We start from the raw sequence: 11,408 nt of genomic DNA on the forward strand, positions 1-11,408 counted from the left end.
CTCTAGAATGCAATCATTCAGAAATTTAAGACGATTGAAACTGCTTGAGAGCTTTCTTTTTGTGAGATATTCATGCTTTTCTGCGTTATTTGTTCCGGTGTTCATGTCAGACAAATGTATATTGATATAGACAAGTAGAAAAACACGGAACAAATAGTGCATGGACGCGTTTCGATTATTAAATCTTCATCAGCATGACATAATCACAGAGAAAACAAGATATAGCACACAAACATTCAAGCTCGTCACAGTGCAATCGTCTTGATTTTAAAAATTTCTTGCATATGACATATTCACTACTAATCCACCTGTAGGAGAATATCCACGAAAAATGATAGCAAAATAGATCACTGACATACATATGACACATGGATAACAACAAATTTATACAGTACGATCATGAACAAGTAGGTACTTATACAAACTAATGACGCGTCTTCTTTAAACTATACATCGCCGCTGGTTTAGCCCATTTCATCGAACCCACCCTAATATTAATCGTTTCGTTCATTGCTATAAATGCCGCCTCTGTCGCCTTCCGATTGTCTTTGTTTTTACATAATGCTATAATTTCCGCCCCTGGATTTAAAATAAATGGACTGGATTTAAAATAGCTTTCTCTTCGGGAACAAAGGTAGGGGATATACTGAAAAACCACACAAAAAGAAATGGAGAAGAAAAAAGTTTAGTGTATAAGATTCCTTGTGGTTCTTGTGACAAATCATATATAGGGGAAACCGGGAGGGGCTTAGACGTTAGATTAAAGGAACATAAGCGGGACATGCGAAACAACGCAGAACATAGCGCGGTAGCTTTCCAAATTCTGGTTTAGGTGGACTTTTCAAGATTTTTTTCTGATTTACTGTGGACATTCTGTTTTGGTGGACCCAAAAAGTCCACGTAAAAATAAACGCACAGAACACCTTTTAGCTGGACGTAAACGTATCCGAAAGAACAAGTCTGTTTCGGTGGACTCAAAAATTGTCCACCTTAGGCGCCATCTATCTCTAAACTAAAAAATTTGATGGTTCGTAGTTCCAATATCTGCCACAGACGGCGCCACCATCGGCTGGCTCTGTGTTGAAGCTCGGAAACGCACGCCTTGATCAGCGCGGGCTAGCGCGGGCATGCAGCAAAAACGTAACATGATATGATTTATAGTGTGGTCTGTGGAATGTGAAGCGATCAAAATAGACGTTTGTTTTATTTTTAAAAAAGTGTAAAAATAAATTAATTATATTATGTATCTTAGAAACCCGTGAATTAGAGTATGATGAAGTTTTGTGTAGTTGCAACAACACTGTTTTTTGTTGCGGTGTTATCGGCGCGGCACGGCTCACCACGTGGCGGTGTCAGTGTTGGGATTTGGAAGAGATAAAGCTTTGGGTGGTACTAATTTGTGTTTTTTTTTGTGCTGGGAGCTTTTTGAAGTCTGTGAGGTAAGTGGAAATTATTTGTAGACATCTATTTGTTGGATACTGGTATTGCAGAGTACCGATTTGCCATGCGATTGTTTGGGCCGGACTTGCAGGCGTCACACTTCAACTTCTTTTTGCAACCAAGGAGCGGGGCCGGATGGTCACTATACCCAGAGATGCTTTCTAATCAAACCAAACCAAAATAGACCTAACCAAACCTAACCAAACCTGACCTAACCAGTACAACCTACAACCTAAAACCTACAACCTAAAACCTACAACCTAAAACCTACAACCTAAAACCTAAAACCTACCACCTAAAACCTACAACCTACAACCTAACCTACAGCACCTCTCCTTGGTTGCTAAAAGAAGTGTTACGCCTGCTTTACGACTACCCTTGAAATGTGGCTAGCCGCTACTTGCTATTTCTTTACAAGATCTCAGGCCTCGGGGTCAATTAATGATGTAGGTACTCTGGCTCCGGATCAATTCAACAAAATGCAGGGCTGCCCTACATTGTGCACTAACCTGTTTGAAGTATGTACTTGTGTTCAGGATCCCAATCTGAATCCAGTTTAGGGGAAAACACCATGTTTATAAGTGTAGGTTTTGGGCAGTGGCGCCGGGCGCGGGAACCGGGGGCTAGCGGGGGCTGAGCCCTTCTAACTTTACCCCTAATTTGGGGAGGACAAGCTGCCCTAATAGTTCCTGGTCTCATGAAAAGTTGTGGGGCACTGCTCCCACGGCCCCAGAGTTGTGGGGGCAAGCTTCCCTCACTGCCCCCTCCCCCGGTTCCTGTGCCTCTGTATGAATCTATGAAATTATGTTGGTAGATTTCCGATTTTGATTCCTCCAGCTGTGAGGAGGGGGGGGGGCTCAAATACATAATGAGCCCCCCAGCCGAAAAGTTGGAGGGGCTCAGCCCCCGCTAGCCCCCCCGGTTCCCGCGCCTAACTAGGTCATTCAAAGACATTTTATGGTCATGACCTCTTAGTGTATTGTCAATAGGCCAAAGCTTGAAGAGTCTCTCAATCCCAAATGGTTTTCAGCTCAGTTTTAGCATTTTGTTATCTTATGGGTCACCTTTAATGAAATTAAGACCCACTTTGGCCTTATGACCTTAACTTATGGGTGGGTCCCCCAATGACCTACCGTTATGTCCATTTTGTATATCTCAGAATTTGTATATCTATGACCTGAGGTAAGGTCAGGTCAGATTCATTATCTTTACATTACAAGCCTATGGATAAATTTGAAATGCGCACCGCTTTGTGGAAACGAGTCAAAACCACTCAAGTCTTTCAGGATTTTGACATATTGAATCATCTATGACGATCCAGGTATCATTTACTGACAGAGACAGGAAAAGGTCATCTGAGTTCGTGCGAGGTCATCAATAGTTGCTTGTCAATAAACCATGATAAATTGGCGCTAAAGACATGTAAGTGGCACCAAACTGCTTGCCTTGCCAAGTCACGCGTCGTTTGCTATACAACGTGACGTATCAACCCCGCCCCTATTGGGTCATGACCTCTCCCCCACCAGAGGTCAAGTTTTAAATTGGCCTTAATGAAGGTCATCAAGTATTTGTTTCGAATCGCCTCGACAAGAGAAGCACAATGGTGTCAATTTTATGTCTTTATTCAAAAGTTTTATCTACTATACTTAGGTTACTATTTCAATAACATTTTATTTTTATGACCTCTGGTGACCTCAATATTGACCTGACGCATTTTTATTTAAAAGTTGTAGCTCTTTGACCGACCTATCAAACGCCGTTTGCTGCGTCGATGCGTGGTTTTCGAGAAATAACGGGGGGCTGATAAGCCTGCCCTGCCTGCCCGGAATCTTACCTTTCAGAGCCCGCCCGGAATATGGTTTAAGGGTGTATACTGTATACAGCGGTGTCCTTTGCCCAGTTTTTTTTATTTTTTAAGTTGCCCAACATGCCGTACTCAACCATACAACTGACCTTTTAGCATCATTTGTGTATAACACTGCAAATTGCACACATCTCAGCCATTTAAATGTAGCGATTGAAGGCATAATGCCAGTTGCCTCATAAAATATAATGGTACCTATATACCTAAGTGTGTTGTTGAGAAGGTCAACAATGTAAGGTTTTCAAGTGAGGAGTAAAGGCCAGCTCTAGAGTGCATTGTACTAGGAACCGTTAATACCTTGTTTGAAAGTCTATTTTTCTTGACCTTTTAATTCAATTCGTTGTTGGAAAATTGCAGTGGCAACAAAAATTATGAGTCACCTGCTGCATGCCCGTTGGCCATACAGATTGTCTTCTTTCTGCCTTAGTTACTAAAAGCGGCTAAAGAAAGATAAATGCTTACAGAAAAATCTCACCATACAGGCTTTCTTTCCAGGTGACTTGTTAGCTATCTTACATGCAGGCTTTCTTTTCAGGTAGCTTGGATGTTCAGGCCACTTTGATAGTCCAAGATGCTGTCTGGTACTAATGTACGCAAGGTAAGATGTGGGGTCATCCAATCTGTTTTATGTGTCTGCATTTAACAATCTCCATATCCAAATAAATAAAGTAATATTTATTTCGAAAGAACCATTCTGTATTGAGTTACTTCTGCCGTGCCTGTGAATCGTGAGAGGCAGTTTCACTGCCTCAAAAGTTAGAAATATGTCCTTAAATTAAAGTGGGAATGGGGAAGTAGGGTTAACCATCATTCTCCTTCGTTGCGCGTATAAAAGACCCATTGTTCTTTGAGCTGTTAATTATTTCCCTTCCCTTTCGAGACGTATGTGAAGGACAGAAAATTGATTTTTAAATTCAAGGTGATGCGAGTAGATCATCACAGGGTAACCAACACTAACAAACTAACTAACACAGGATAGTAAAACTAACTTTTGTTGAGAGGAACGGCCGAAAACGTAGGCAAAGTTTGGCGGCGCTACGCACGGTAATTTTCCGCTCAGCTCAGAAAAAATACGGGTTGGCCGTCCAGACTGGTCCAGACGCCCCTTCCCGGCTCGGCGCGGATTAGTGGGAGTGAATGAGTGAGTGAGTGAGTGAGTGAGTTACATTAACCCGCGCCCGGCTGGGGGTCCTGGATTTCCACGCCCTGCTGGGGGGGGGGGGGTGTTTGAACACCCCTCCCCTTCTAACTCGGCTCCTGGGCCACGTAGCGATACGCGGAAGGCGGCGTTCGAAAGAGCGCCAAAAATAATGACGAAATCACTACGGTCAATTTTTTGGTCAAATCAAAGGTCAGGTCACCAGAGGTCATTGAAGGCAAAATTTCGCCGATTTCCAGGTCGAATGTCGACAATTTCCATGAAGCCAACGCATAACTCGGGAACCAATAGAGGTAAAGCGCCGCGGAAAAGCGCATTCGATAGCCCTATTAACGCCCTTTCTGAATAATTCTCTCAGATTTGACCTAACGTCAACGGTTTTGCATGCAGGGGGCAAAAACTGCAAAATAGCCGATTTTTTCGGAAACAGTTTTTCTGCAATGATTTTTTACCCAAGCCTTGTACGAGCTTACTTTTACCGACATCGTGTTCCTCTCGTCAAGACGCATCGAATGAACTATAACTTGACCTTGAAAGGTCAACTTGAAAATTTGACATCAGGTCAAGGTCATGACCTGACCGGAAAGTGTCATGTTGCATATCAGTTGATCCGTATCGTCGAGCTGAACACATCTAAGGCGTTTTTATCGCTCTAGCATGCCTCTATCAAAAGTAATTTGCGAAAAACTGTTGATGCCATTCGTGACCTAAGATGACCTCAGGGCATAAACAGGGGTCATGGACACCATTTTCATGTTCAGTGTGTATAAATTACTTGTAATTCAGTGTTTGGGAGTGTTTATAATGTCTTTCGTCCAAAAGAGGCGCATTTCAATTTTCTCCCATTGACTTATAATGGGGAGGTCGCAAAATTGACCTGACCTTAGGTCATCGATATCAAAATTCTGAAATATGCATTTTGTACATGCTATTGCTCTTAGCAATCTCTGAAAGTTTCAAAGCGATCGGTCACTCGGTGTAGCTATGACAGACATTGAAACTATGAGGTGAGGTCACTTCAAGTGACCTGGTGACCTGACCTTGAATGACCTTGGTCTGAAATTTTCACAACATGTGTAGAATTGATGTGTGATAAGGCGTACAAAAAACGAGCGCCGTTTTTGAGATATTTGCGAAAAACCATAAGGGGGGTGTTCAAACACCCCCCCCCCCCCAGCAGGGCGCAGGTTAAGGGGGCGCATGTAAATGAATTAATCATTCCTTTCTACCCGAATTATGAATGATGAATTGCGTGTTACCATGATAACCCTTCTATTTTTTTTTTAAATCATGGTGTGTCAATTGAAGTGAGGTAATATTTCTTTTTTTTTTAGAAGCGACCAGCAGCTGTTACTTCTGGACGAAGGAGGAAAGTGGCGAAAACTGTTCAGGTAAGTGTTCGTTCAGTATCCATATGCGAAAGACATTATTCATATTTCGTAAGCACCACAATTGTTTCTCATTTTGTTAATGCTTAGCTAGCAGACAATTTCATGAAGGTTTACTGTGGGTCAAACCTGGTTTGCTGATACAACTTTTACTGAGGGCATTATTAAAGGGATAAGTCCCGCGGAAGCAGCCAGGTAGCGCCTACACAATATGCAATGGCGCCTCACTTGCACCTACTTGTGTGTCTGGTCGGGACTATCTCTTGTGGTATTAATTTAAAGAGACGCTAAAATTGTATTGAACGTAATGTTTAATTTCTCCTGCGTACTTGCTCTTAATCGGTTATAATCTAAGCAATTAGTAATGAGCCAAGTTACAGATAAAACGGCCAAGTTATGATTGATGGCCAAATGTTGCCTTGAGCAAAATAAGGCAAAATGTTTCATCAACAATTACGATTTAATTTCGGATTTTGAAAGATTAGTTTTTAACTTCTCTTTTATATAGCTGATATCGATAAGACGACGCGCCACTATTACCTATCATCAGCCTCTTTTTGCAGGCTGAACACTAAAGCTAACAGTGCATTAGGAACACGTGGAGGGGGGGGGGGCGAACTTACCAATTAGTTAAGCTAAATTGAAGAAAAGGTAATTGACGGAATCGATTTTTTCAGGATCTCTATTTTGTGGAAAGAATATTAGCCCACCAGTGGAAAGACGGCAACATGATGTACCTCATCAAGTGGCAAGGTTTCAGGTAAGCGTTGGAGAGTGGGGATAACTGGGACGCGGGAGAAGTGGGACACCTTCAATATCTTAGTGACCGATTGGACAAACAATTTTGTTTTTGCATATTTTCTCATGAATTCCGTTGGTGTGCAGACTTCATCGTATCATGTACTTGTATCTATTCCCGGGAATGCGGTGGGACCGCTGGCTCTTGAGATAAAGGGACCAGGCCTTCTGGTTCTTTCCATGGTTGTTCAAAGTGGGCGTTTGGTTGCGTCATCCTGCTGGAATGTCCTGGTGGTTATCGCAGTAATAGCATGGTCTTTCTTGGCCCCTGTTTCAACATATGCAGTATATTGTGTCGATGCGGGTAGCCTCGACACTTTGTGTGCACTAGGGTTAAAAAGAAAACGATTCATTGATCGGTCTGATGGCTAGGGTCATTCATTCCTTGGTTTGGGAATCACCGAATAGGCCTCTGAACCCGTTGGAAACGTCATTGTGAAAAGGACATTGATATGCTTTTACGTTAAATCAGTTATTTTTATTGATTAGGTTCCTTTTAAAACTACAGAAACTGCATTCTGCCTAACCAGTAGTGAATAAAAGACATTCTTTAGCATGTTAACTGGTCGAAATTTATGGGTTTAGAATTGAAATAATTCACTCACATTATTTTATTTCACGCACACACTCGCGACATAATTCAACTACCTAAGGGCGACGCCTTGTTTGGGTGTCGCGGGCCGAAGGTTGTGTTTTGCATTTGTGCTAGGGGTCTTGCCATGGAGGATTCCATTGAAAACCTGAGGATGACGGAATCTTTCCCCACTCGCAGGGAATGGGGCTAAAGATCCCGAGATACCGGTGACATGGAACATTTACGGTGCGACGCCGCGAGAAAGAAGCCATCTAGCTTCCAAAGATAATCCACTTCTACTTGATTGTTTTTTTTTGTTTTTTTTGTTAAGCTGGCCTTCTGACATCCTTTCCTTTTCCAAAGGATGCCTACGTGGGAGCCAGCGCAGAACCTGAATCCTGTGATCCTTCAAAGTACCACGGTAAGAGCCATACATTATGCATTCCAGTTAGCTAAACAAATCTACGGCTTGTGTTTTTTATTGGGTTTAGGTGCATGCAATTGTGACTTAAAAGAGCGTTTAATTTTTCAGTCGTTGCTTGTTTTGTTGTGCTTTATCCCATGTTTGGTTTTTGATGGACTCCATCCTTTATAAGAGCTTTCTACATCAATTTATGATGCGATTTTGTTTTCTTGAACGCTGCGAAAGTCAGTGGGTGGTTTCCCCAGGGCGTGTGACTGGTCTGCCCATTGCGTGTCATATGAGCCAAATGATTGTGGCAGTCGGGTGCCCCTAAAACCAAAATCATTAATTGCCGTGTGTGTACTGTGTACCTATATTTGTGCCTTGTGATTGTGTATGTACAAGGGGGGTGTTTGAACACCCCTCCCCCCTGTGGTTTTTCGCGAATATCGCCGCCGTTTTTGGCACACCTTATCATACATCAATTCTACACATGTAAAAATTTCAGACCAAGGTCGTTCAAGGTCAGGTCACCAAATCACTTGAAGTGACCTCACCTCATAAAAAGTTTCAATGTCTGCCACAGCTACACCGAGTGACCCATCGCTTTGAAACTTTCAGCGATTCCTAAGATCAGTAGTATGTATAAAATGTATATCTCGGAATTTTGATATCGGTGACCTAAGGTCAGGTCAATTTTGCGACCTCCCCATCATAAGTCAATGGGAGAAAATTGAAAGGCGCCTCTTTTGGACGAAAGCCATTATAAACACTACCGAACACTGAATTACAAGGAACTTAGACACACTGAGCATTAAAATGGTATCCATGACCCCTGTTTATGCCCTTGAGGTCATCTCAGGTCACGAATGGTATCTAACAGTTTTTCGCGAATAACTTTTGATAGAAGCATGATAGGGCGATGAAAACGCCTTAGATGTGTTCAGCTCGACGATACGGATCGACTGATATGCAACATGACCCTTTCCGGTCAGGTCATGACCTTGACCTGAGGTCAAATTTTCAAGTTGACCTTCCAAGGTCAAATTATGGTTCATTCGATGCGCTTGACGAGAGGAACACGATGCCGGTAAAAGTAAGCTAGTGCAAAGCTTGGGTCAAAAGTTATTACAGAAAAACTGTTTCCGAAAAAAAAATAGGCTATTTTGGCAGTTTTTGCCCCCTGCAGGCAAAACCGTTGACGCTAGGTCAAATCTGAGAGAATTACTCAGAAATGGCGCTAATAGGGCTATCGAATGCGCTTTTCCGCGGCGCTCTATTGCTTCCCGAGTTATGCTTTGGCATTTTGGAAATTGTCGACATTCGACCTGAAAATCGGCGAAATTTTGACTTCAATGACCTCTGGTGACCTGACCTTTGACCTGACCTTTGACCTGACCAAAAAGTGACTGAAGTGATTTTCTCATTATTTTTGGCGCGCTTTCGAACGCCGCCTTCCGCGTATCACTACGTGGTCCAGGAGCCGAGTTAGAATGGGGGTGTTCAACCCCCCCCCCCCCCAGCAGGGCGTAGAAATCCAGGATCCCCAGCGGGGCGCTGGTTAAAGGAGCTAGGCGCGGATACAGGATTTTCCTTAGGAAGGACACGATTTCCAAGGGGGGGCTTGACCTTCAGGGGAGGGGCTTGACCTCCAGAGGTCCGGGGGGCTTGACCTCCAGAGGTTGGGGGGGGGGGGGGGCTTGACCTCCAGGTTAGGGCAGTGGACGGAATTCAGGGGACGTGATCGACATCTGTTTTTGTCTATGGCCAGGGCGTCCAGGGGACCTGTCACCTGTGCTCGTGCCAGGGACCCGTTTTCCATTGGGACCAAACAGTGAGGGACCACGTGAAGGGGGTCCTTGATATACCAAGGACCCTGTATTTCTAGGAGTTAGTAGTGGCTCAAGAGGACCTGCAGGCGAGGTTAGGGGTCCCGGATGACCGGGCGCCTGGCTTCTGGGCCATGTGCTGCTAGAGGCCTGGGCTGAAAGGGGTCCTAGCTACATGGGGCCCACCCTTCTGGTTACCCGAACTGGGTCCTTTCGGGGAGCCGGCCAATCAGGGGACCCGTGCCGTTGAGTGCCCAAGTACCAGAGACCCACCCGTCTTCGGGGGAGGGGCTTTGACCTTCAAAGGGCCATGTTGGCGGGGAACTAGGCCTGCAGTGGCTCGTTCTTCCAGGGACCCGGGCAGCCAGATGGTCTACATATGTATTACACACCTGTTTGCATTTGCCTTTGACAGATCTTGGATACTATACAGTATCAGTTCGGTAAAAGTCATTCATCGTCTATACCTCCATAACCAGTGTCGCCTCCTATATGCATAATGGTTAACAGTAAATCGGTCAAATGTAAAGGTATAGTAAAGGAATCGACCTGTGCTGCTGGGGCCCGTCCTCGAAGGCCGTGCTCCGGCGTTGTCGGAGCCCTGATCAAGGTGCCCGATAGGCGGAGCCAAGTGCCAAGCGCTTCTGGGGTACGGGCCTTTCGGGGGCTCGTCGGTCTGTGATACCCGGGGCACGGACTGTTAAGGACCGAGCTGCCGGGGGATCAGAATACAGAGGGGGACCAGCCATCAATTACGTAGGGCCAGCCGGTCAGGATCAGGGGCCCGCGTCCTGCTAGTGCCCTCCTGTAGGGTCCCGTGCCAGAAGATTTGCATGAGCCATCACCCTACCCTTTGGATTTTAAAGCGGGCGTAGCCGGAATGGCGCCCACTACTTACTGCATCCTAGTGACGTCACTGGGAGCATTCAGCTTTAACCGCGCCTGGTGGGGTCTGTTTATAACGCGACCTGGTTGGGGGGGGGGGAACTATTCCCCCTCGTATCTCCGAAAACTACTGGACGGATCCGCAAAAACTCAAACGGCGTTCGAAAGGCTGTCAAATTTGTCTACGGAAATCAAATTTCATTGACCTCGGGGTCACCGATGACGTCACAGGTCAGGTCAAAGATGAAATGTTTCACCGTTCACGGGTCTTCTAGGGAATGCGCTATAACACCAAGGAAAACGCATTTTGTCGAGAATCAGCGATAGGGCGTCAGTTGTGTAGATATGTTACTATTAGAGGTCACTGACAATACAGGTCAGGTCATCAAGGGTCACAGGTCAGGTCACATGAACCCAACTTTACTAAGGTTGTGTGATGCATGTTTTATGGCCAATTTTTCATTTCAAACTCAATGGTGGTTATAAGACTATCAGGTACGGCTTAGGTCACTTTCTGGTGAAGGTCAGGTCAAGGTCAGGCCAAAAAAGGTCAAATTTTAAAGTTGATGTTTTGCATAAAATGGGTTATTGATTCGAGCAGCTCGTCAGGGGGAGTCTAATGGTGGTCTTTGTTTTGCGCTAGGGGTCTAGAATTGCTAAAAAATTGAGTTTGAAAATTTGACATCATCAATTTGAACAGTTTTTTCGCTTAACTTCGCCAAAAAAAAGAGGTATCAATCTCAAATTTGGTATGTGGATAGAAGGCGGTAAGGACTACCACATATATTCCGGTTTTGCGAAATTCAAAAAAAACGTTTTGGATTTTTCGACTATTAAATCCAAAAAATCTATTTTTTGATTTTTGGGATCAAAATCCAAGAATTTTAAAATCCGAGATAGCAGTTTTGTAGCCCTGTCAATTCTACAGCTTTTATGTCATTTATGTGTTTATGTTTTAGCTTTTTTATGTTTATCATTTTTCTGTATTTGCAAAGCTATAGGCCGGACAGCTCTTCCGCGAAACCTTTTTGGGTTCGAAAACGGCGAAACATGATGTTACTTGACGTC

The 11,408-nt window shown here is 44.2% G+C and overlaps 1 long non-coding RNA gene across 3 annotated transcripts; it reads left to right on the forward strand.

The window, feature by feature from the left end:
• The first annotated feature begins 834 nt into the window (after positions 1–834).
• Positions 835–7,629, forward strand: LOC122369060. 3 transcript variants are annotated; one of them, XR_006254345.1, is made up of 6 exons: positions 1,123–1,140; positions 1,253–1,439; positions 3,840–3,902; positions 5,798–5,854; positions 6,529–6,611; positions 7,587–7,629. It is a non-coding gene; the product is annotated as an uncharacterized LOC122369060 (long non-coding RNA). The 3 variants fall into 3 exon arrangements; XR_006254343.1 differs by having other exon boundaries at positions 835–1,439; XR_006254344.1 differs by lacking the exon at positions 7,587–7,629 and adding an exon at positions 7,422–7,524 and having other exon boundaries at positions 835–1,439.
• Positions 7,630–11,408: the final 3,779 nt, after the last annotated feature.

This window comes from Amphibalanus amphitrite, unplaced genomic scaffold, assembly GCF_019059575.1.
Source record: "Amphibalanus amphitrite isolate SeventyFive unplaced genomic scaffold, NRLGWU_Aamphi_draft 001002F_arrow, whole genome shotgun sequence".
NCBI classification, from domain to species: domain Eukaryota; kingdom Metazoa; phylum Arthropoda; class Thecostraca; order Balanomorpha; family Balanidae; genus Amphibalanus; species Amphibalanus amphitrite.